Source organism: Rhipicephalus microplus, chromosome 4 (genome assembly GCF_043290135.1).
Source record: "Rhipicephalus microplus isolate Deutch F79 chromosome 4, USDA_Rmic, whole genome shotgun sequence".
NCBI lineage: Eukaryota > Metazoa > Arthropoda > Arachnida > Ixodida > Ixodidae > Rhipicephalus > Rhipicephalus microplus.
In genome coordinates, this window is record NC_134703.1 from 188,062,683 (window position 1) to 188,085,083 (window position 22,401).

A 22,401-nucleotide genomic window follows, 5' to 3' on the forward strand; every position below is an offset into this window, starting at 1 on the left:
ATTCGGCAGAGAGGAGCGTAAATATTACCAGTAAACGACAGTCAACGCATTTCATTCGCCAACAATAGGCTCAAACCACACGCAGCGAAGCGCCGCTGCGTGTATTTGGATACGCGCCATCGATCGTCTATCCACACTCTCACGGGGACGGTGCTGCCCCCTACAGCCCAATCTCGTGGCGAATAGCGGCGAGCGGACGAAACCTAGCGGTGTGGATCGTTTCATTGACATGTAGCGTTTAACGTCCCAAAACCTTTATATAATTATGAGAGACGCCATGGTAGAGGGATCCGGAAATTTCGATCACCTGGGGTTCTTTAACATGCACCCGAATCTCAGCACACGGGCCTACAACACTTCCGCCTTCATCGGAAATGCAGCCGCCGCAGCCGGGATTCGATCCCGCGACCTGCGGGTCAGCAGCCGAGTACCTTAGGCAGTAGACTACCTGTGGTGGTTCTTGGGCCCTCAGACGCAGAAACCCAAGACAAGGACAAGAGAAACATCTATTGACTTCACACAAAATCACAACACTGTGGCTATCTGTACAACACACTGGCTCCGTAATTCAGTCATACAGTCCTTATGTCTACGCGCCCGCGAGTAACCCACGCGTCCTCACTACTCGGAAGTCTAATTCCGCCGGGTGCCACTCACGCTCCCGCTGAAGACGATGGCGTCGACGACGCAACCTCGCCACGGGAAGGTTGCCAAGTGCACGGGAGCTCACGAGCAGACCATCAGCTGCTCGTGCTGGACCAGGCGGCCCCACGCTGCGGCCGACGCAACACCGAGGTCGCACCTTCAATTGGCGGTTGTGCCGGACCGGCTACGACGTGGCACCGTGGCCACGATCTCGGTGACTGGTTGTGCCGGACCCGAGTATAGACAGGATCAGCCGCTTGCCCTGGCCCGCACGCTCGTCCGCCACAGGAACAGCATGTCAGGCCCGGCCCGGAACCGCCACTCGCCTCAGGAACATGCCACGCTCGTCCCGGTTGGGTTGGTGACACCCGCTCGTTAGTTCGGTCCCCTGAGGCCCAACGCCTAGCGCTCTTGCTAGCTGGCCGCGATCTTCCTCTGCCCGTCGCTGTTCCGAAGCTCACGCGCTCACGTTCGTCTGACCCCGTGCACACTTTCGTCTTCGTCGGTTATTTTCCGCTGTCGGTTTCACTTCCAGTTTCGATTTTGGTTGTGAGAAGCACTCTTACCACACCACCGCGGTTGGGTGATGTGGATCGATTCCGGCATCGTCTGCTAGTCCCTGCGTGTTCGCACGAGTAAGTACGTCATGCACGTCCCCAGAGGGCAGTTTATCCCCTTGTGTTAGCACAGAGTCAAACGTGCGCCTATGCAATATACACCAACACTTCACCTTCCGAGACTTGTTTGCATTTTAATAAATGAGTGAATTCCTGTGTTGGTATGGCGCTAGGTGCTATCTTAGTACTGTACATATCCTAAACTTTCATAAATGTGTGTCGCACTTTGTAGTTCAAGCACACCACATCTATAGTACTTTGGCGTCGTCCGAAACGGAAAAAATAGTATGTTTCTAGGTGTGAACGCAGAAATTTTGAGGCACTGTCTCGTAAAATCTTGGTGCTTGCGAAGTTCTTCTGATACAGTAAAGCATACATGATAGTCTATGAAGGCCGTTTAGCGGTAAAAAAACACCTCAGGCCACGCATTTCTATAGCGGTGCATGCATTTACGGCATACGTATTCATTAAGTTAGGAAACACAAATATCTCCTTCATCTACTCATGCAGAAACACTCAGTAGTTTTTCGTAGTCACTAAATGAAGAAGTGAAAGCTTGTCTCACTGGCGCAACACTATATTGTGGTACTGACAGAGCATAATTCAACACGTACACATAAAGTAAAAATGCAAAGCGCGGCTGTGCCCAAAAGCAGGTGGCTCATTGATTGGCAGATTGCGCTTCTCACACAAGTAATGAGAAAATAGAGCCCAGCCTCGAGCATTAATGATGCAGTGGAAGTCACACGGATCACCCTTATGCTCAGTAAATGCGCTTTATTCGTCGACAGTAGACTCAAGCCACCTTGCGGCGAATACAGGTGTAAAGTACTGCACGAGCCAATTTTTTCTGCTCGAGCTCGGCCTGGTGTTCTTAGATATGGCCCATACCCGGCCCGGGTCTCAAAGATTTGGGTCCAGCCCAGCTCCGGCCCGGCCCGTTTAATCCAATTATACCTTCAGCATAAACGAGGCACCGAAATTCTTCAGCTATTGTGAAGATGTCTGCCGCCTACAAAAGAGTTTATCGAGAAAGTTTTGAGAGCACATTTTAGGGTCACAGCTTTCACTGGGTCTGTGGATACTTTGAATAAATTACGCCGGTAACACAAATTCACTCGCACACTGGATTCCGTGCCGACCGGTTGTGTCCTCGTGATCTCCGACGACAGCGCAGCTCTGGCAGGCAGACTGGGTGGTCCTACGCCACTTCCTGCCGCCGGTCCCCTACGACGACGATAGCGTAGCTCTGGCCGACTGGATTACCCCTACACCATCTCCTGTCGCCGCAAAGAGCTCTCGCAAGTGGTGCCCCGTCTTCAGACTCCCGTGACCGTGTTTCCGTCTTTCCTATACCTTCTATCTCTCTCATGTTGTCGCTCGCTGGCCTAGCGCATCTGCCTTTACTCTATACCTTTAATTATATCCTTTTAATCCCTCCTCACCCTATCCCTTGTGAGCTGCTGTTGAGGTGTCGCACGCTGATGCAGACAGTTACGGGGCTCACTTTTCTCTAGTTTTCCCTCTTATAACCACAATCTTTGTAAAATAACTGCTGGGCAATATAAAATATAAATGGAGTCATAGCTGGCTCTCTCATGTACGCAGTGCTACACTGCATGTTATTTTTGGATTTTAAAGGAACGAGTGCGAAATATTTTACCACCATAAAGTGGAAAAAATGGCGGACATATAAAATCATAGTCTACAAAAAGTGCATACGAAGTGGGGCTGTTGAAGGAAAGTAGCAAGCCTCCAGCAAGTTTCTATTATTGCACAATTCAATGAAAAAGAAAAAAACTCTAGCAGCTTTTAGGGGTAATACATCAGGCTGGGTAGCGTTACATAAATTAAAACTAAATTAAAACTGTCATGTCGACTCGTCAGCAGTCAACTGTCGCTAGCGTACACAATGTTTTTGCGCTCGAAAGAAGACGGTTCTTTGCCCCATCCTTTTTTCCCGAGAAGCCGCCAACGCCCATTAGCGTGCGAGCCACCGTCCTCGCTGTTCTTTAAAGATGCCTATATTGTTGTCTGGCGTGACTGTCTCCCCTATTTGATAAGTTTATTAGATGCGGAAGCATCTTATACTCGCGCCTTGTAGTGCGCCGTCCGCGCCGTCCGCGCCGTCCGCACCGCTTCTCGAACATTCGACAGCTGACGCGCGCGCATGCGCCGTCGCGCCGTCGCCCACTCTTCCACCATCTGTGCATCCCTTCCTCCTCTACACACCGCGCGCGCTTCACTCCTTCACCATCTGTGCACCCTTCCTCCTCTACACACCGTGTTCGACATCTACAATTCTCCTGATTCTCCAGTGGACGCGCATGTGGCGTCGCGCTTCGAGAACATTCAACAGCTGACAGTGCATGCGCCGTCGTGCTGTATATATACTCAAGGTCGGCGCTCGCTCGCTCAGTTGCCGCTCGTAGGTTGGTTTGTACGGCGCGTCGACGTCCAAGGTCGCGGTGAAATGAATTCCAACGAATCCACAAACACAATGATCGACGTCCCTTCGACCAGCGCCGCCCTTTCGCATACGTGTGTACGTGTTCACTCATTTAACACCCCCTCCTACAACCACGTTAACCAATTTAGCCATCGAGCCAAGTAAGTCGCAATTTAACACCCCATTTCACAACCACGTTAACCAATTTAGCCATCGACCCAAGTAAGTCGCACTTTAACACCCCGTTAACCAATTATATGGTCCGCATCCTCCTCAGTGTTCCCCCGAGGGAAGCTGCGGGCAATTTTTTTCCTAATATACGACCGGACTAAGAGATTTCGACACAACTGTTACGACCGGTGTACCACAGGGGAGCGTATTAGGTCCTTTGCTTTTCCTAATTTATGTTAATAGCATAGTCGATGGTATTAACTCCCCCATTAAGTTATTCGCAGATGATTGTGTAGTGTTTAGAGTGATTAAATCGCACAAGAATGCTAAAATTCTGCAGCATGATTTGTACCGATTATCAACGTGGTGCCAAAAGTGGAAAATGAGTCTAAACGTCCGTAAATGTTGCTGTGTATCATTCACCAACCGGATTAGTAAACTAGACACATCATACGAAATAAATAACTAAATAATTAGCAATGAATCCTATTAAAAGTATCTGGGCGTCTATTTTCCCGACAATTTCAAGTGGAATGAACACATTGACATAACTGCGACCAAGGCAGGCCGGATGCTATACTTCATACGCAGAAATTTTAGGCATGCTTCACAGACCGTGAAACAAACCCTTTATCTCAGGTATGTAAGACCTATTCTAGAGTATACTTGCGTAATCTGGGATCCCCATCAGCAATACTTGATTGACGCATTGGAAAAAGTTCAAAACCAAGCAGCCAGATTTGTTAGCAACAACTATAATTCTTTTGCAAGCATCACAGAAATGAAACGAGCATTGAAATGGGAGACACTGATGGTATAAGAAGGCAGAAACTCAGGCTTAAATTTCTTCATTGTATATATTATAATGGAAATGCCATAAACCCTCTTGATTTTCTGTTCACACCAACGTACGTCTCTAATCGTCAAGACCATTCAAGAAAAATATTAGAATACCGTTACAAAACCCACTCTTTCAGTAGTTCTTTTTTCGTAAAAACAATATAGGAATGGAACCGTCTACCGGATGATCTAGTCATTGAGACTGATAATGAATCCTTTTCTTCTTTATTGTAACAACTCCTACAATATCACTGCCACTAAGAATGGTTTGCTGTCTCGAAACGTGTGGGTGTTTACAAATGCATGACTGTGACGTTGTATCGCTCGCCAATATTCGAGTGTTTTTTTTTTCTTCTCTTAAAATTTTGAGTGCTGTTTTATTTGTTGAATCTATTGTTTCTGTTGAAAACTATGTAGTCAAACTATTATGTGTATCTCCCCTACGTATTGCCTCACGGTGAAATGCAAATAAATAAATAAACTGTCAATTAGAGCGCCGAAGTGAATTGGCTGGCGGCTTCTTTAGCGCTCTCCCTCAAACGCGGTGTGTCGGGTGTCCGGAGCGTGATCTCCCGCAAGAACCGGAAGCAGGAGAGTTGGCTGCCTAGTCAGCGATAACCGAACGTCTTGGTGTCATGAAGCGAGTGAACTTTGGCTGCCTGTGGCTCGCTGCTGTGGTTGCAGGCTTGTCGCTCGCGGCAGAGACCATGGAAGCAAATGACGTATGGGGCAGAAAGGAAAAAAGAAAGCAACTATGGTGGGTAACAAACAGGTGGGAGGTAAAAGAAAACCACTTGTCTTTTAAAGACAATTCGACCGTGCATTCTTAGAATTTTAAACAAAAATGTCGCACGCAGTGCATGTGGCTTCTTGTGGTCCCTAATACAGCAACTATGCAGATTGCGAAACTATGCGACGCAAGCAGGTGGGAGCTCTGCAGAGCAGTGGTGTAGCTAGAAGAGGGATGGGTGGGGTGGGGTTCAAACGCTTTCCGAAAATTTTCGCAGGAAATGCACAAAATGAAGAAACATCACCGGACATGTTATCATGTAAAGTTATTGACTGATAGATATGTGGGTTTTATCGTCCCAAAACCACCATATCATTATGAGAGACGCCATAGTGGAGGGCTCCGGAAGTTTCGACCACCTGGAGTTCTTTAACGTGCACCCAAATCTGAGCACACGGGCCTACAACATTTTCTCCTCCATCGGATTCGAACCTGCGACCTAGGAGTCAGCAGCCGAGCACCTTAGCCACTGGACCACTGCGGCGGGGCATCATGTAATGTTAGGAACAATATACATAGTAACCATAATTTTTACAAGAACTGAAAATAACTGTGGGCAAGCAATGTTACACGCAGCAAACAGACACATGACATAACGGAATACTGTTTATTATCTTTTTCTATAGGCGCGAATATTATCCGGCGCAATACACGCTATATTATTTGCCACACATGTTACCCGAAGTTTACGAACTCGTGCATACAAACTCGGGTTGTTGTAGTGCCGCTCACACCTTTCATATCCGCGAACCACATCTGTTAGTTAAAGGTGCCACCGAAAAGCAAGGGGAGCGGAACGGGACAGAACGGAAACACTCTGCGACGGGGCGAAAGTGATTTTCAGGAATATATGCCAATCAGTTGAACATGCGCCCTTACAGCTCGACAAAAATTAGCACGTAGTGATTTTACCGAAACCGTCTTTTTTACTACCCGCCACGGTGCTCCAGAAGTTCTGGTGCTCCATTGCTTTCCCACAGGTGGTGGAATCTAATCATTGTAGTATTTTTGATGTAGGCGAAAATGCTCGAGGCATGTCTTTTGATTTGGGTGCACCTTAAAGACCCAAAGTGGAAACATTTCGGGAGCGCCCATCTACGGTGTCTCTCATAATCATAATGTAGTTCTCACAATCGTCTCTCATGATTACCTTGTCACCCACACATGATCACGGTGTCTGTGATGGAGATCAGTTTTTTTCGTTTAGGTCCTTTTTTGATTGCGCTGATGACTGAATCCTTTCAGCGATTGACTCTCCTTCGAGGGCTTCTAGCGAATTCATCGGGTATAGAGCACCGATCTTGTGGTACAGTGACACTCGTTGTGGATTGTGAAATTTCGGAGTGCGTTGTCCAACGTGTGAACGAAGAGAGGATTAAAGCACCAAGAACTTGGTGAATTGCCTTGCCTGAACTTTCTTTTCCAAAAAAGCACACATGTCTTGCAGGGAGCTTCCTCCTGATATTCGAAATACACCAGCCAGGAAAGTATTTCTTGCCAGTGTGGTTGGAACATCAGTTTGGTCTTACTCATTGAGGGAAGGCTGTGTAGTTAGCGCCTGGTTTCCATGGCGCCATTAGCAATTAGCAATCGTCGTATAGTCTCGTTACCCTGCAACTCCTGGCATCTTGTCTTGTTAAACACGTAAGGACCAATGTCGTTGTCAGGAATCGTGGTTTCCACGCACGCATCGTGCTCCGATCGGTTTTCAAAAGTTCTCTCTTATGTTGTAGCTCTTTCGACAGCTGTCAAGTGTGCACTGGGAGCAGCGTCTGCTTTCACAAAATAACCGTCAAGCGTTACTTTTTGGCGTTTCACGAAGCCATCGAGTTTCATAAAAGGGTGCTGATTGACACAGAATACGAACTACCCAGCAATACGTGTATAGAGACGTCAAACTCTGCCCAGGCGGTGCTGCGAAAAATGCCGCCACCATCCCCGCACTGGCTATAAATGGGTAGTGCAAGGAGAGCCATCCGCAAGCGAATGTACATATGCCCTCCTGTTTCATCGATCTTGCGGCGCTGTTTCTTGGTAATCAAGGACCTAGCAAGCTTCTTCCGTCAATCAAACCTCACTTCAGAAAAGTAGGAAACTCATCAAAACAAACTGCGGGTACAATGCGAAAAATGTTTCAGTTTTTTCGGCATACTGCAACTGGCAGTATAAGTGTAAGCGAGCATCGCATGACATCGAGGGCGAAGTAAGCACTCCAATGTACTTTTTCTAACGCCTAAATGCGTTAAACTTGGGCATACACATGGTGCTAAAGTGACGAAGTGCACGTACACGAGCAATCTATTTTACGAAGCTCGCTTTCTTCGGCACGAATATAGCCCTGCTGATTTTCGCCTGTGCTGCTGCATTCTTCATCAATGTCTTACTTCCTGTGCGTTGAACTGTTTTATTACGCATGCTGGAATGTCCTGTTGACGGTTGTCATCCGTTTGAATATACTGCAGATGGGGATACATGCATGTCTACTTTATCGGAGTACAACGAAAGGCAAAACCGAGGCCTCCAAGGTAGCTCCGGCCATCGCGGAGACCAATGGCAAGAAAAATCTGATTGTGGTCGTGATAATTTTGCGATATACCTGTAAGACATACGTGCTCCCATTTCCTAATTAAAACTGGAACTTGGAGCCTGGAAAGCTTTTCGTGCGTAATGCTGCATGTGTGGTGGCGAACACTTCAGATTATCAGTGGTCGCGGCGTATGCGATGTTTATCGCGCGCGTCGGCTGTCTACGGCTGCACGGCGTGCACTGCAGCCAGAGGCTTCATTAGGCTTCACAATCAAAGTTTCCACGGTTCTCCGTGAAGGCAACTGAAAACAATAACAGGAGACCTACATTATCACACTTATTCATGCGAACGGCTGTGGAGAACGCGTTAATTCGCTTACCCCACACGTTCGCAACGGCCCACATCCAGCGTTCTCACCGTTCTTCATCGCTAACGTTGCGGAATCAGTAAAACTTAAGCCATTTACGTCCGTGGCAATCGACAACGCAACACTAGCGTCGACTGGGGTCTTTTTTTTTGTAGAGCGCCGAGCTGTTGCGCCTGCTCTCGTTTTTGTCGTCGTACTGGCGAGTGAACCAGCAAGCATTTCTTGGCGTTCGGTGACAGGTCCGACTAGCGGAGAGAAATTCGTAGCTCTTTTTCCAAATGTTCAATGCGCAAATACACCTAATATTTAGCTCAATTGTTGTTTCGTACGCTGTAGTTGCACCTGGTTGCGCAGCAAACTTAGCAAGGAAGTTGGGCTTTGCGCTACTCAAAACTGCACCGAGAGGTTGCGCTGTGTGTCCGCAAAACTCCAGAGTCTGATGTTATAGGCAGCGTATTTCCAATCTTGAGACTTCGCATTACTAGGAAGCAACACGCTCAGCATAGTTCAGGCACTGACACTGAATGTGAGAAACGAGAACTTCATCGACGATACATGTCGGCTGGCGAAGTTTCACCTTAAACGCTAGCGCTCGTTTCTCCCCTACAAACGCGAATGCTGCAAACGTGAATGCACGTAGTTAGAACAGAGTATACATGGCATATTTATGTTGCGCTGTGACACATTCTGTACAGTTCTGAATCTACTGAATTAAAATAAAACGACGGCTGCATACTTGCGAACAACGGAAGATACCTTGCCGTAACGCTATTGTACGAGAGAGCAGAGCGCTGAAAGCTACGAAAAGACGAAGAAAAAACAAACAAACGAGATCATTGCGCGTTTTTGCACGTATTTAAGTTTTCTAGCGCCCATACAAAGCAAACAAGCTATTTATATGTGAGTAGGCATAGTGTGGTCTCAGGTCTGTTAAATGTAATGAGATTAAGCACACCTTTTATTCAGGTGTCTACAGTTCAACGTCCGTTGAGGTTGTCCAAATAATTACGCCTTATAATCAAGTAGAATAAGAAAGAAACTCGCTTATCGATTGAATTCCAATTGCTTTGTCAGTTCTAAAGAAGTGCGGTTGTTTTCTGGAGCGAGCTTTATAAAAATTACTTTTTTATGATTTATTGCGCAGATTCATGAAACGCCGTTACAAACAGCACATCGGATTACTTGATTACTAGCGGCGAAGGACTTGCCTCTGTTTTTGAGTTTTCCTACAATATGAAAACGTTCAACAGTGTTTACAAATGCGTTTCTATAATTCTCGCTTGAGGCTTCACTGAGTGCTTTTTTTCTAATATAAGAAACAAAGATATTATAAACTGCTAGTCATGAATATGCTAATTAAAATAGAGGAAAATGGACTCAGGTTATTTTACTGGTATTTGAAATTTCGAGAATTACCAGCGAACATGTACTCTTGCAATAGTTTTACAAGTCTGAACCATCCTTGTTCTCCCATTATTATTTACAGTCCATTCGCTGACCACTCCTCTCGGCAGCATGACTAATGCCGCTTTATCAGCAGTTTAAAAGCCTCCTTAGAGGTCTCCATGCGAAAAAATCCCTAAGGATTTAGCAATAAAGCAGCATCCGTTCTTTTTTCCAACTGCTTTGGCAAACATATATTTAAGCTGCTTTTAACTGGTATATCACATTGCATTGTTTAAAAATTCTCGGATGGATGGCCACAAAAAAAAAAAAAAAAGGCAAGAAACGTCATAAACACAAGACCACGTGCTACCCGTCACTAATTATTTTCTGTTAGCTACGCCAGCTGGTTTGAGAAGTGGCGAACCTCCTTGTCCTTCCGCTTAATCATTCCTCCTCCTCTTTGGTTAGCTGCGGTTCATTGAACTTTTAAGCAACGAGTCCGGACCAACTCGCTCTACTTTCAATCGTGCTCGCATGGCACACCCAAAATAAGCATTGTTTAAGTTCAATAAATTTTGTGTCCCGAGAGTATTTTGGAATAAATTTTCTTAGAACGAAGCATTTTTTTTACATTTCATTAGATGCTCAAAGTGCTACGCCAGCACCATAGCTGAAGATAATCAAGTTTTCTTTTCTTTAATAATTCTTCATGCTCCACGACTCGGACCAGGGGTGCAGTGCAGGATGGCCTAAGCTTCTCGGGCAGACGAGTTTGCTCCGAGCTCGCTCTGCGGTGGCCATGGCATGAAGACAGTGCGGAGAGCGGGATAGCAGCATTGATAAAAATGGCTACAGAAATGCACGTGGGATATTTGCGGCGGTTATCAAAGAAACACCGCGGGCGAACACGTCAGCGAAGCAACTCACTCAACATTTTAACAGTGCAGCGACGTCAGCGTGATTGTCGCGCTATCTTTTTCACAACTACACCCACGCCTCTCACAGGCGTGTTCATGGGCGTTTGTCCTCTTTCAGACTGCAGCATGGAAATTTCCACTCTCAAAGACAGCAGGGGTTCACCCGCAGCGCTATAAATTATCGGCAATATTTCCGATAAATATAAGCACAGGTGGTCACCAGGGGAGCTCGCATCATGGCGGCGATGCGGCTCTGATTGGATACGTCACGAGCGCGGTGAACTTGAATTGGAAACATCGTAGCCACGTGGTGATACCACTTTCACTTCTGCGTGCGTGTGCGCATAGCCTGCGCGATAAAGCTCATAGATAAATCATGCCGCTTGACGTGAGTACAGCTCCTGGGCAAGAGCAAACGAGGTGGGCGTACCCGATCTTCGCCGCGGGTGTCTCTCAATCAAACTGATTGACGCGTGAACTCGGTTACAAACTCCTTGATTCTGAGAAGGCCCGAGTTCAGCTCGGGACTATGATGGTGTCGGTGCGACTGCCAAGCGTTTGATGCGGTCAACGCTAAGCGGCACCTTCTTTGCATATAAAATAATTTGGTAAGCTTATACTATTTGTGCAAGGCTGGAGCCATGGAGGGGATTTAGATAACCTAGCTTCTTACAGCTTTTCAAGTTCGTCGTATACTCATGTGCATAATCGGCTTCGAAGTGAAGACCACATAAGCTCTGTCTCAAGTTTTATTGAACACATTGACAGGGGCTTAATGACCCTTTTACTGAGCTGTCTTGTCTTCATTAGAAAGTCTTCAATTAAAAGGCAATTATCTCAGACACAGTTAGCAAAACCGTAATCAGTACAAAGCTATCAAACGTAATGCTGATCAGCAGGATACTAATTGCCATAATATTAATAAGGGCTAGTTAGCATGGTTTTACTCAGCGTGCTCATGATGAACGTCGCATTAATTAGCACGGTTAAGTTAGCTGATCAACTAGCATGAATTACTTAGCCCGGTTCTAGCTTTACATGGCTTCAACAGCACGGTCTTCTTAAGATGTGGCGTAATTACCTTGGTCTTACTATGACTTAGCGTAATTATCTTGGTCATAGCATGTTCTGGTCTAACTAGCCAAGTTTACCGTGTTGCCAAATAGCTAATTAGCCAGCCGCACGTGCTCGGGGGCTAGTGCGTGATCACAACAAAGACGACACGCACCAGCCAAACAGCACGCTTGAATGTATAGGTGGACACGTGGCCTCGCTTGAATGTACAGACCAACACGTGGCCTCGGATATAGCTGCAGTCGCGACGTTGTAAGACGCTGGGCCGATACTGATCTCAGATGCCACCATGCTTATTATTCTAAAACAGACTTAGTGCAAGCACTAAAATCTTCAAAATAAATAAAACACTCCTGCTTCTAAAAAATATCATCACAAAAACTTTATGACACTTTTATTGAAAGGGTGCACTTCTGCATTCAGGGGAAAGAAAAAAAAATGAAAGAAGATGCCTCTAGTTTAAAAACACCCCCCGCTTTAGTCGACCATCCTTGACGCGATGACTGGCTTCATCGTAACCAACAGAACGCAGCGCACTGAGGGGTGGATTAGAAATTTCGTCTTGTTTTCATCTGTTTTCGTCAGCTCGGGAATATCCCAAGTTTCCCGAAACTTGGGCGATCCTGCATAGCGCCCCTGTACACCACCCGAAGTGCAAGGACAGTATAATACGGGCGTGGAAGGCCGCGGCTATGACACACTTTGCCAACTTCACTTGAACATGTTCGGACTAACATCCCGGCTGCGGCGGCTGCATTTCCGATGAAGGCGGAAATGTTGTAGGCCCGTGTGCTCAGATTTGGGCGCACGTTAAAGAACCCCAGGTGGTCTAAATTTCCGGAGCCCTCCACTACGGCGTCTCTCATAATCATATAGTGGTTTTGGGACGTTAAACCCCACATATCAATCAATCAATCACAAGGAGAGCATCTCTTTCACGTACTCTTCTCGCCTCTTTAAGAAATTCTTCTCGATAAACACTGTTGTACGAGATAAATCTAAATTTTTTCCCCAAAATGCCAAGTACATCGTGTACAGAGCCCAGCCTATGACACTGATCCTTATCGCAAAGGGGGTATTACATTATTTAGCGCCGACGACCCTCTTTGACTTCTTATTGACCGGTACACCACAGGAATAAAATCAGCTTCTTTTTGATGCCAATTCTATCAACCGCAACAACAATTTTCGTGATTAGTTTTGTCCGGGGGAGAGGTTTATTGCCATAATTAGCCTTGTCTCGTTGGGAGGTTTATTGCCTATAATTAGACATACGGAGTGCTTGCTCTATTATTTTTGCTAACAACGCACATATCTTTATAATAACCATTGGCCATGAAGATAAGATTATTTTCATGATATAGTTACTAGTGAATGAACTCATTAGAGCTCACAGGCTTCCAAATGTATTCATCCAAGGCAACTCCCTAGGAGGTTCTTGGTAACTCCAAGGTGAAAGGCAACCATTATGGCATATTTCATAATCATTTTTCCAACTAGCGAACTACACCCACTACGCATCTATAAGGTAATATGTTCTCGAAAGCATATATGCACACCATATGCGCTGTGAAAGACAGAGAGGGGAGTGGGAAGAGAGATAAACACAGCACATTAAGAATCTTTCATCTCTCCCATCCCGGTACCATGCGCAGGGTAGCAAACCGGCTGCCTATAGACTGGTTAACCTCCCGGCCGTTCTTTTCCTCCTATTTTCCTTCCTTTCGTACTGTATACACTTTTGGTGATAATGGTCACGCTGAATTATGGCTAAGCACTTTAAAATGAGTAAGCAGCTGCAAACCACTTATTCGGTGTGCAGTTCACATGGCGGGACGTGTCGTGCTGCTTTGAGCGTCTGCCCCGCCATATCGTATCAGTAAACGAGTTCACAGAGCCCGGCCTGGCCTGGCCCGTGGGCTAGGCGGGGCCGCGGATTAAGAATTGTGTGATCGGGCCCGTGCCGGACTCGAGTCGGGCTTGAGCCTGAGTCAGGCCCGCATTAGGCCTGGGCCTCATAGATATAGGTATAATGTCGGGTGCATGCTTTACGGCTTTGTTGTTTTGTAGAGTTTAACGTCCCGTCGTGACCCAGGCTATGGGAGATGCCATAGTTGAGGGTAATTTAGAACACCAAGAGTGCATTAGCGTGCACTAAAGCTGCACACTACAAGATGTCTCCATTTTGCTTCAGCGATACGCTACTCGTAATTTCTAGAAACTCTTTCTATAAGTTCACACTGTTGAGTGATAAGTTCACACTGTTGAGTGCAAGGTGCTCTTGGGTACCATGTAAGGAAAAGTTTACCATGTGGTACTGCTGCAAAAACAACGGTACACGGCCTAGATTAGTGTACATATTATGTGTGCGTTTGTATCTAGGGAAGATTTTGACTATGCAGCTGCGCTCGCATGCCCGCCGTGCCCTCATCACTGAAATGCAAAATTTCCTTCATCTGATTCAAAATTTCAGTGAGACAATGTTTGTTAAATTTATGAAGTTACTTTTGCTACCAATGTACTAGACATGTATTGCCATATATTGTACTTATGATGTGCGTTTTCGTTTCATATATTTTCGTTTTTCATTGCCGTTTATGCATTCCTTGTTTATTCAGTTGTACCAGAGTTGTGCTTCTTTATATTGTACTCATTGTATGCTCTGTTTTTAGTTTATTTCCTTTTTGGTTTCCATTTTTGTTGTCAACTCTTTGTTTTGATATTTCAGTTCAGACTGCTGCTTATAATTGTTTTATTCATTTGTAACCATAACCGAGGGTCCATTTGCAGTCGCGAACTTTAGGACCCTCGTCTGTATATTTTATAATTCCTAATATTTCTCTCTGTCACTAAAAAACTCGCGTATAGATAGATTGATTGATTGAATCTTATCGCATGCAATTGATGCAAATTTTGCGGGTTTGTATATAGGGCTGGGAAGGCAGTCTCAGATATTTAGCTTTCGGCAATCGGAAAATCATTTTAAGCATTTAACTCGAAAGTTCATAGTATGGAGCACATTTCTTGCTTGTTTCTACGGCAATTCTTGTCTTTTTCATATTACCTCCGTAATTCATGTGTCCTAATTTGTCGAAGCGCAAGCGCATGGCACTCGGCAACGTGGAAGTGCTCTCACAGCGAAAGTGATTTAGCTCAAATGAAGGTCATGATAACGATGATAATTTTCAGCTGCATCTTTTGTAACGAGGGGGGGGGGGAGTAAATAGTATGTGTTTATAGCTTCAGGGACACCCTGTGTTGAAAAATTTTTCTTCCCTTCAAACTTCTTATCGTAACTTCTGCCTTTTGTGGATATGAAGGGTTTAATAATACACATCAAGAGTTGAGACATGGCCGCTACTCTTGTAAAAACATTTAACCTGTACAGCTTGTACGTTCTTAGCTCAACTTCCTTTGTTCTACGCATGAGGGGTGCGTAGCCAGAAATAGTTTTCGAGGGGGGGGGGTGACACAGACACGACAGAGGGGGGGAGGGGGCACATGCATGAGCTTTCCTTTGTGCCGTGACTATCGGTGGTAGTTTAATAAGCGTTTGTACACGTATATCAAAGTCATGAGACCCTCCCCCCTCCCCCCCTCTACATGCATATGCTTGTTAAGAGAATGGAATGGAATGAAAAAACTTTATTTCAGTCCTGCAGGACGCGCTTAGCGCGTAGCGGGCGTCTCCCACGTAGGGACCGACAGGGAGTACCTGGCGGTCGCTTCGTGGGCCTGCTGGATGGCCCATTGCTTGTTAAGAGAGTAAATTTAAATTAATCGCACTAAAAGACAGCAAACAACAGGCACAGTGGCCGTTTGGAGCAACGGCCTCTCGTCGCACCATTGAAAGGACTAGTCTTCGAAAACTCATCGTTGCAACGATCCGCCCAACCAGAGAAGACAACGTTAATCGTTAATCTTGAGCGTAGATGGCGTAGTCCTCGTCGGAGCTAAGTGCGTTTCACAAGTCAGGGATGACTCCGCTTACAATGTCAATGAGAGGTATATGCAGCATGTTTTGTGCATTCATAATTACACTTCGGTTTTATTTACTTTGGTAAGCGAATATCTTATTGTCATTGTTTGCTGGTTGATATGTAAGGTTTAACATCCCAAAAGCCCCATATGATTATGAGAGACGTTGAAGTGGAGGGCACCGAAAATTTCGACTATCAGGGGTTCTTCAACGTGCACCAGAATTTGAGCACTTATGATGTATGAAGCGTTTTGGCCTCCATCGTTTTGGCCTCCATCGTTTTGGCCTTCATCGTTTTGGCCTCCATCGTAAAATGCAGCCGCCGCAGCCGATTTTGGTCCCTCGACCTGCCGGTCAGCATCCGAATACTTTAGCCACTAGACCACCACCGCGGGGCGAATGCACAATCCTGAAACTTATAACTATGCCATATTAGGACTCTCTACTTCCCACAAAATCAAGTTCAACCTTCGATCTTAATTGCACTCAGCATAATCATTTCATAATAACTGCTTTTTTATCCGTCTTTTTAAATCAATTTATGTTAGTGTAATGCTTGTTTTGTTACAATTAGTTTGTGCTCATACTTAGTGGCATTCTACATACTTTTGTTACATTTACAGAAAATATATTATTTAGTTATTTATTGATTGAATGCATTGAATGCGTGTTTGTACGTTACGTTAAATAGCTCTTATGCCCAGAACAACGTAGCTAAGTTGCAAACAGCTTTCTCGCTGCAAGCTCGCCCAATTCCAAGGGGTGGTTTTAATTTTGAAGTGTGGCAGCTTGGGCTAGTTGGTATGGCATGACGATAGTTATAGCGGGAGAACAAAACGACGACACAGAGACGTGTCCTTCTCGTCTCTGTGTCGTCGTTTTGTTCTCGTGCTATAACTATCGTCGTGGTTTTAATATTCGTATTTCCGTGCCTGTCAAACGTTTCTTGTAATATGATTGATTGATTGATATGTGGGGTTTAACGTCCCAAAACCACCATATGATTATGAGAGACGCCGTAGTGGAGGACTCCGGAAATTTCGACCACCTGGGGTTTTTTAACGTGCACCCAAATCTGAGCACACGGGCCTACAACATTTCTGCCTCCATCGGAAATGCAGCCGCCGCAGCCGGGATTCGAACCCGCAACCTTGTAATACCCGCAACCTTGTAATATGATTATACGAACAGCGGAACTTAGAAATAGTTACAACATAAGTACGAAAGCAATAAAGAAGGACATAAAAGAGCACTGCAACAAGCACAAGTAGCAATTGCGCTCTTTTCTGTCCTTGTTTATTGCTCCCGTAGTCACGCTGTAACTATTTCTAGGTTGAAATGTTCCTATGTCTTACCAACTTGCCCAAGTCTCAACGGGTAAAAACGTTTCACGTTGCGGAGGCACGGTACACGCTTCCGGATTCATGCATTCTTCCTAAATAGTTTGATATCACCTTATTTGTGCGAGCTACCATCGGTGTGAGTTTCTGGACACCAAGTTGGACAATGATGTGTTGGAAGCTCGAACAAGCGGGTCAACGAGGTTCTGAAGAACGCTGTGCTGCATCGTCTGCTCTCGCACACACACGCTACCAAACTCACTAAAATTACTTCATACAACATATAAGCGTGGACGGGATTCCGGTATAAGCAGAGCTCTTTAAGGAGTTTCAGGTGACTGGACGATGGCATCGACACCTTGTGACACTTCGTGTAATTGCTATTATACGCGCGTCTCTTTGTTTTTGAGGATAGACAATGGGGAAATTATTTAGAAACACAACGCATTCAGAACTGTGTTGCTGCCGTGAATTCACAAAACCAGTGAAGTAGAATACATAAAATTCACACAACAACAATTCAATACTTCTCTATCTCCTCTTAGCACAGCAAGGTGACCCCCTATCTGGCCTCTCTTATCTGGCTCTTCTTAGGACAGCAAGGTGACCCCACCTATCTGGCCTCTCGTCTCTGGCTCCTCTTAGCACAGCAAGTTGGCCCCACCTATCCAGCTTCTGTCATTCGACTGCTCTTAGGCCACCTAGGCGGACCCACTTGTCCAACCTGTCCCGTTTACCGCTACGGTAACCGAGTAGGCTGCTAACTGACTAGAAGTGTGCAAACAAAATAAAATTCTTTGGAGTCACATTCAGAGGTTCGTGGGACAATTCGAAGCAAGTAGCAAAACACGGGCAAGTCACTACTTCAGCAACAAGTTGAAAAAAAAAAACAGCGTAAGTTTGGAGCTGATGCTCTCTTGGATTGCCTGGTGCAATAAAACTGAGTCCCCGCTAATTGGAGGTCACTTCATTAAAGCGTAACGTATCCAAATACTTTGTTCCAGTTTCAGCATTTTGTGTAGTGTGTGTCGGTGTGAATCAGACTAGAGATTCGTTTTAATCGTTACAATGAGCATTTAAGCACACCTTATAAACAAATAAAGAAAAATTCTAAACATTGGCTATGTCTAATCATTTGGGTTGAGCGTCCTTGCATACATAGAAAGCCCAGAACAGGCTTGTTATAATCTCAAACTTAGGTGGCACCACCCCTTTAAGGTAGAGCAACATATCATTCCAGCGTGTGTCCATATTATGCTTCGCTTGGCGTGAGACTTGCGCAACCACTCACGAAACAGGGGTGGGTGTGGAAAACAGAAGTTTAATGATTTGAAGGCTGCTTTGACCCACCACTTTTTTTTTGTTTGTGCTAGTGATGTCGAAGTGGGCTTCCTGCTTCTTTTTACGCATCATACTCATTTTATGCAGGATTGTTCAGGCATGTTTGTGCTTTCTTTTTTCCTCTCCTGCTTGAGTGAAAGTAATGTCCTGGAGTATTTCTACAAAACCAAGAGAAAGAGAAAAACTGCCAGACCGGTGCTGAGCGCGCAGCGCTGACAGAGCAAAATATAGAAGAGCGGCCTTTAAAAGCTTTTTTTTTCTAACCCCCGTCACAGAGTATCTTACAGCGCAGCAGGTTAGATACGGACAGTGAAGTCCGTATCTAACCTGTTGCGCTGTAAAATATTCTGCGATGAACATCCACCAACTTGCCCAACTCGTAATTCTGCTTCAGCATGTTTTAACACTCTTTAACTCTCTTAGCACACCTGCAGGGTACCCACAACGCTAATATTCATTGTGTAATAGGCAGGTACTCTCTGTGCCAGCCTTCGTCATTTTTCGCACAAGCGTGGTATCTGCTAAACACTTGCAACAAGTTTTGTGCGCATTTTGTTTTTCATGCAGTGGCTGATGACGATGAAGAATTGCAAGCACAATGGCAAGCAGATCAAAACGTGCCCCGCGTTGCTCACGCACAAAACGTAAACTCACAGGTACATATGAACGCGAATAAGTGTCTTAGTTGTTACTTCGCTGTGTCTGAAAAACGTGCCCTTTTCGCAAACGGAGACATTGCAGCGAGTGCAGTGGCAATTGTGCACCTGTTAACTACAAGAAAATCGTTTCGGTGTAAGCTCAGGGCGTACCATTCTCCCCACCACGAGACAAGTACAGGCACGCGTGAGCGTCTACCGTCCCCCTCCCTCCCTCTGCGGTGCAAAGTACGCGTGGGAGATCAACGCATCTCGCTGGTGATGCTGAAGACACGATAGTTCTCCCTCCTTAGTGCTTAGCGTCATCTGCTGAAGATCGCGAGGCCACTGATTCGACTACCCGTTGCAGAACTTTTTCTTCTAGTTTTTTGAAGACTATAGTTTTTCGGGACCTTCGAAGCAAAAAAAATTTGGTCTGCTGCCTGCCTGCCTGCCTGCCTGTCTGCCTGCCTGCCTGCCTGCCTGCCTGCCTGCCTGCCTGCCTGTCTGTCTGTCTGTCTGTCTGTCTGTCTGTCTGTCTGTCTGTCTGTCTGTCTGTCTGTCCGTTCGTCCGTCCGTCCGCCCGTCAACTATATGAAAACCACTAACGCTATTTAGTGATGTTAGATACAAAGATTTACGCATGTATCCGGCTGTGCCCTTTAGATTGGGCAGCAGCTCACGCCACTTAGCCATAAAGTTAAGTACTATCCCTATGTGTTGAATGATTCAATTTCACTCGCGCCTGGATTGTAGCCACCAATCAGTTAGGCTCCTCCTGGTTATTTCTACCTGTTTAAAGTCTATTTCGCGTTCACTGTCACTAAACTCAATGCTTTGGAAAATTCCGCATCATTATCTTGTAATATAGGGTGGAGCCCTTTAGAGAGCATTATCAAATGTTCAGCCGTTTCCTCCTTCTCTCCACGTGGACTTCATACTGTGTCTGTGCCTTCGTATTTGGTTTGGTACATCTTGATGCGCAATACTCTCATTCTGGCCTCGAAGAGCAGAGAACTGCTCCGAGAATCATGGTGCATCTTTTCTTTTGCAATTTACTGCTTGAAAGTTCGGTAGGCCTACAGTGATGATCTTATAAGCATTCCAATCTTCTACATCTCCCTCTCCGTTTCCTTTTCCTTCTTCTTAACCGATGTTACCTTTTCGCTTGGTATTCTGCTCTTGTCTAAATAATTGCTTGACAATTTTTGAGTTCGCTTCCTTCATTTAGTGCCAACATTTTTCATTGACATTAAGTATCAACATTCTTTAAGGACATACACACACATCGTCATCTATAGTGAGCAATTCATAAAACTAACTAGAACTGGCTAGTACTACAACACACTGCTACGAGGGAGACATCCCACACTCGAAGGAGCCTCACCCCTGAAATCTCCTCGCTTTCATACTTTCAAGTAAGCATTTTCTGGTAAAGTTTTCAAAGCTAAAGTTGTCATGAGATCATAACTCGGGTCTCGCGCAGCGCCGTACTTGTCCGCCGCCGCCGCTGTCGCCACCACCGCCGGTGTTCGTAACCACATCGCGCGAAATTATTGAAAAAAAAAAAAACAATCGCTGTATATCTATGGGGTAATTTATGAGGAGTGGGCAAAGCTCCGGAGGGAATCATCGGTAAACCGTGAATCTTCCGTGTAATTCGCCCAATCGATCATCATTTAAAGACGTGAGAAACGCTGTGCGTGTATGCCGTGTCGCTTGGGCCTCCCGCTCTCGTATGGTGAAACTATTGAAAAAAAAAGCCTTATTATCAATGACACGGTGAGGATTGAACTCGGGTCCACTGGGTGCCAGTACAGTATTCTATGTATGAGCCACGCCGGTGTTTGGGACATGTCGGCAGACTTGCCTTAGGCAAGCTTCATGTAGGGAACACAATCGCGTTAATACGACTTATAAAGCGTTTTTTAAGAGGTTTAATACATTTATAATCTTTCCATTTGATCGATTTCAATTTTATTGACAGAACTTGAGGAATTATTACAAACTAGCTGGACCGTTAGCCTACATTGGCTAGTGTTCGGACCATATTAGAATACGTAGGAACAGATTAACGGAGCAAATATATTTACACGCCCACGCATGTGGAGACACATATATATATATACTTACATATGAATATACATATATGCATATTCACTCATGCATGTATAAACTTATTTAAACGAACTATTATACATATTTACGCAACTAAAAAACAAGGAAAAGAAATGATAAAGCATTCATGTAATAAGTCGGGTACGGAACCACATCCTTACAACTTAGGTAACCATATAAGGTTCGATACACCATGGAACACGGAAAGAAAAAAAAAGAACTATTCATGAGTATTGATCCTGCAAACAAACTATTTTTGCACTGAGCTTAAAGTTGCGTGCTACCTTAACTTCTAAGGGTTTTTTGTTGTGAATTTTCATTCCATGCAATTCCAATAAACGTTTCCCATATAAGTTATAATAAGCTGGTAAATTAATATTGCCATTCTATGCGTGTCCAGTATTCTGCGTTGGTATGGTGAATAGACTGGAGGAGAGGGGAAAGCTGCAACCTATGATTTTGTGAACAGAAAGGGCAACCTTATAATCACGAAGTGCCGAGACTGATAAGATACGTTGCTCCTGAAATATGTTATTTGGATTCCTAAGGTTTCCGCATGTTATGTTTAGGGCCCTCTTTTGTAGTCGTAGAAGTGGTACAAGGTCCTTCGCATATGTTACTCCCCACGATTCTATATAGTAGCTTATATGAGAGTGACAAAAGAAAAAATACAACATCCGAAGCACACAAGGGGGAAATCATTCGCGTGCTTTAATTAGTGTGTAACAACCATATGCCACTTTTCTGCAAACGCTATGGATTTGTTCTTCCCAGTGAGGATGCTGGTCAACAATAACTCCCAGATATTTAAAAGAAGTTACCTGCTTAATAAGATTGTTATTCAGGAAAAGTCGCATTACTGACATGTCTATGTTGCTTCTCCTCGATCGAAAGACGACATACTTTTTTCCCGGATGTAGTGTCAATTTATTTTGAATAAACCAGTCGCTTACGTTTATCGATTCGGCCATTAAATTGACTTGCATTGTTGACAGACTATTCCCTGTGAATATTATGGCTGTATCATCAGCGTACATTAATATTTCAGAACACTGTATTGTTTGGGAAGATCGTTTATTTATAGTGAAAAATGTACCGGGCCTAATGAAAGAACAATGAAAGATTGGTTGATTGATATGTGGGGTTTAACGTCCCAAAACCACCATATGTATATGAGAGACGCCGTAGTGGAGGGCTGCGGAAAT

At 45.0% G+C, this 22,401-nt stretch overlaps 1 protein-coding gene across 1 annotated transcript in view; it reads right to left on the reverse strand.

Moving 5' to 3' along the window:
• The window catches only part of LOC119172553 (group 10 secretory phospholipase A2), a 97,379-nt gene that overhangs the window by 66,902 nt on the left and 8,076 nt on the right, over positions 1-22,401 (reverse strand). The gene's annotated exons all lie outside the window — the stretch shown is intronic.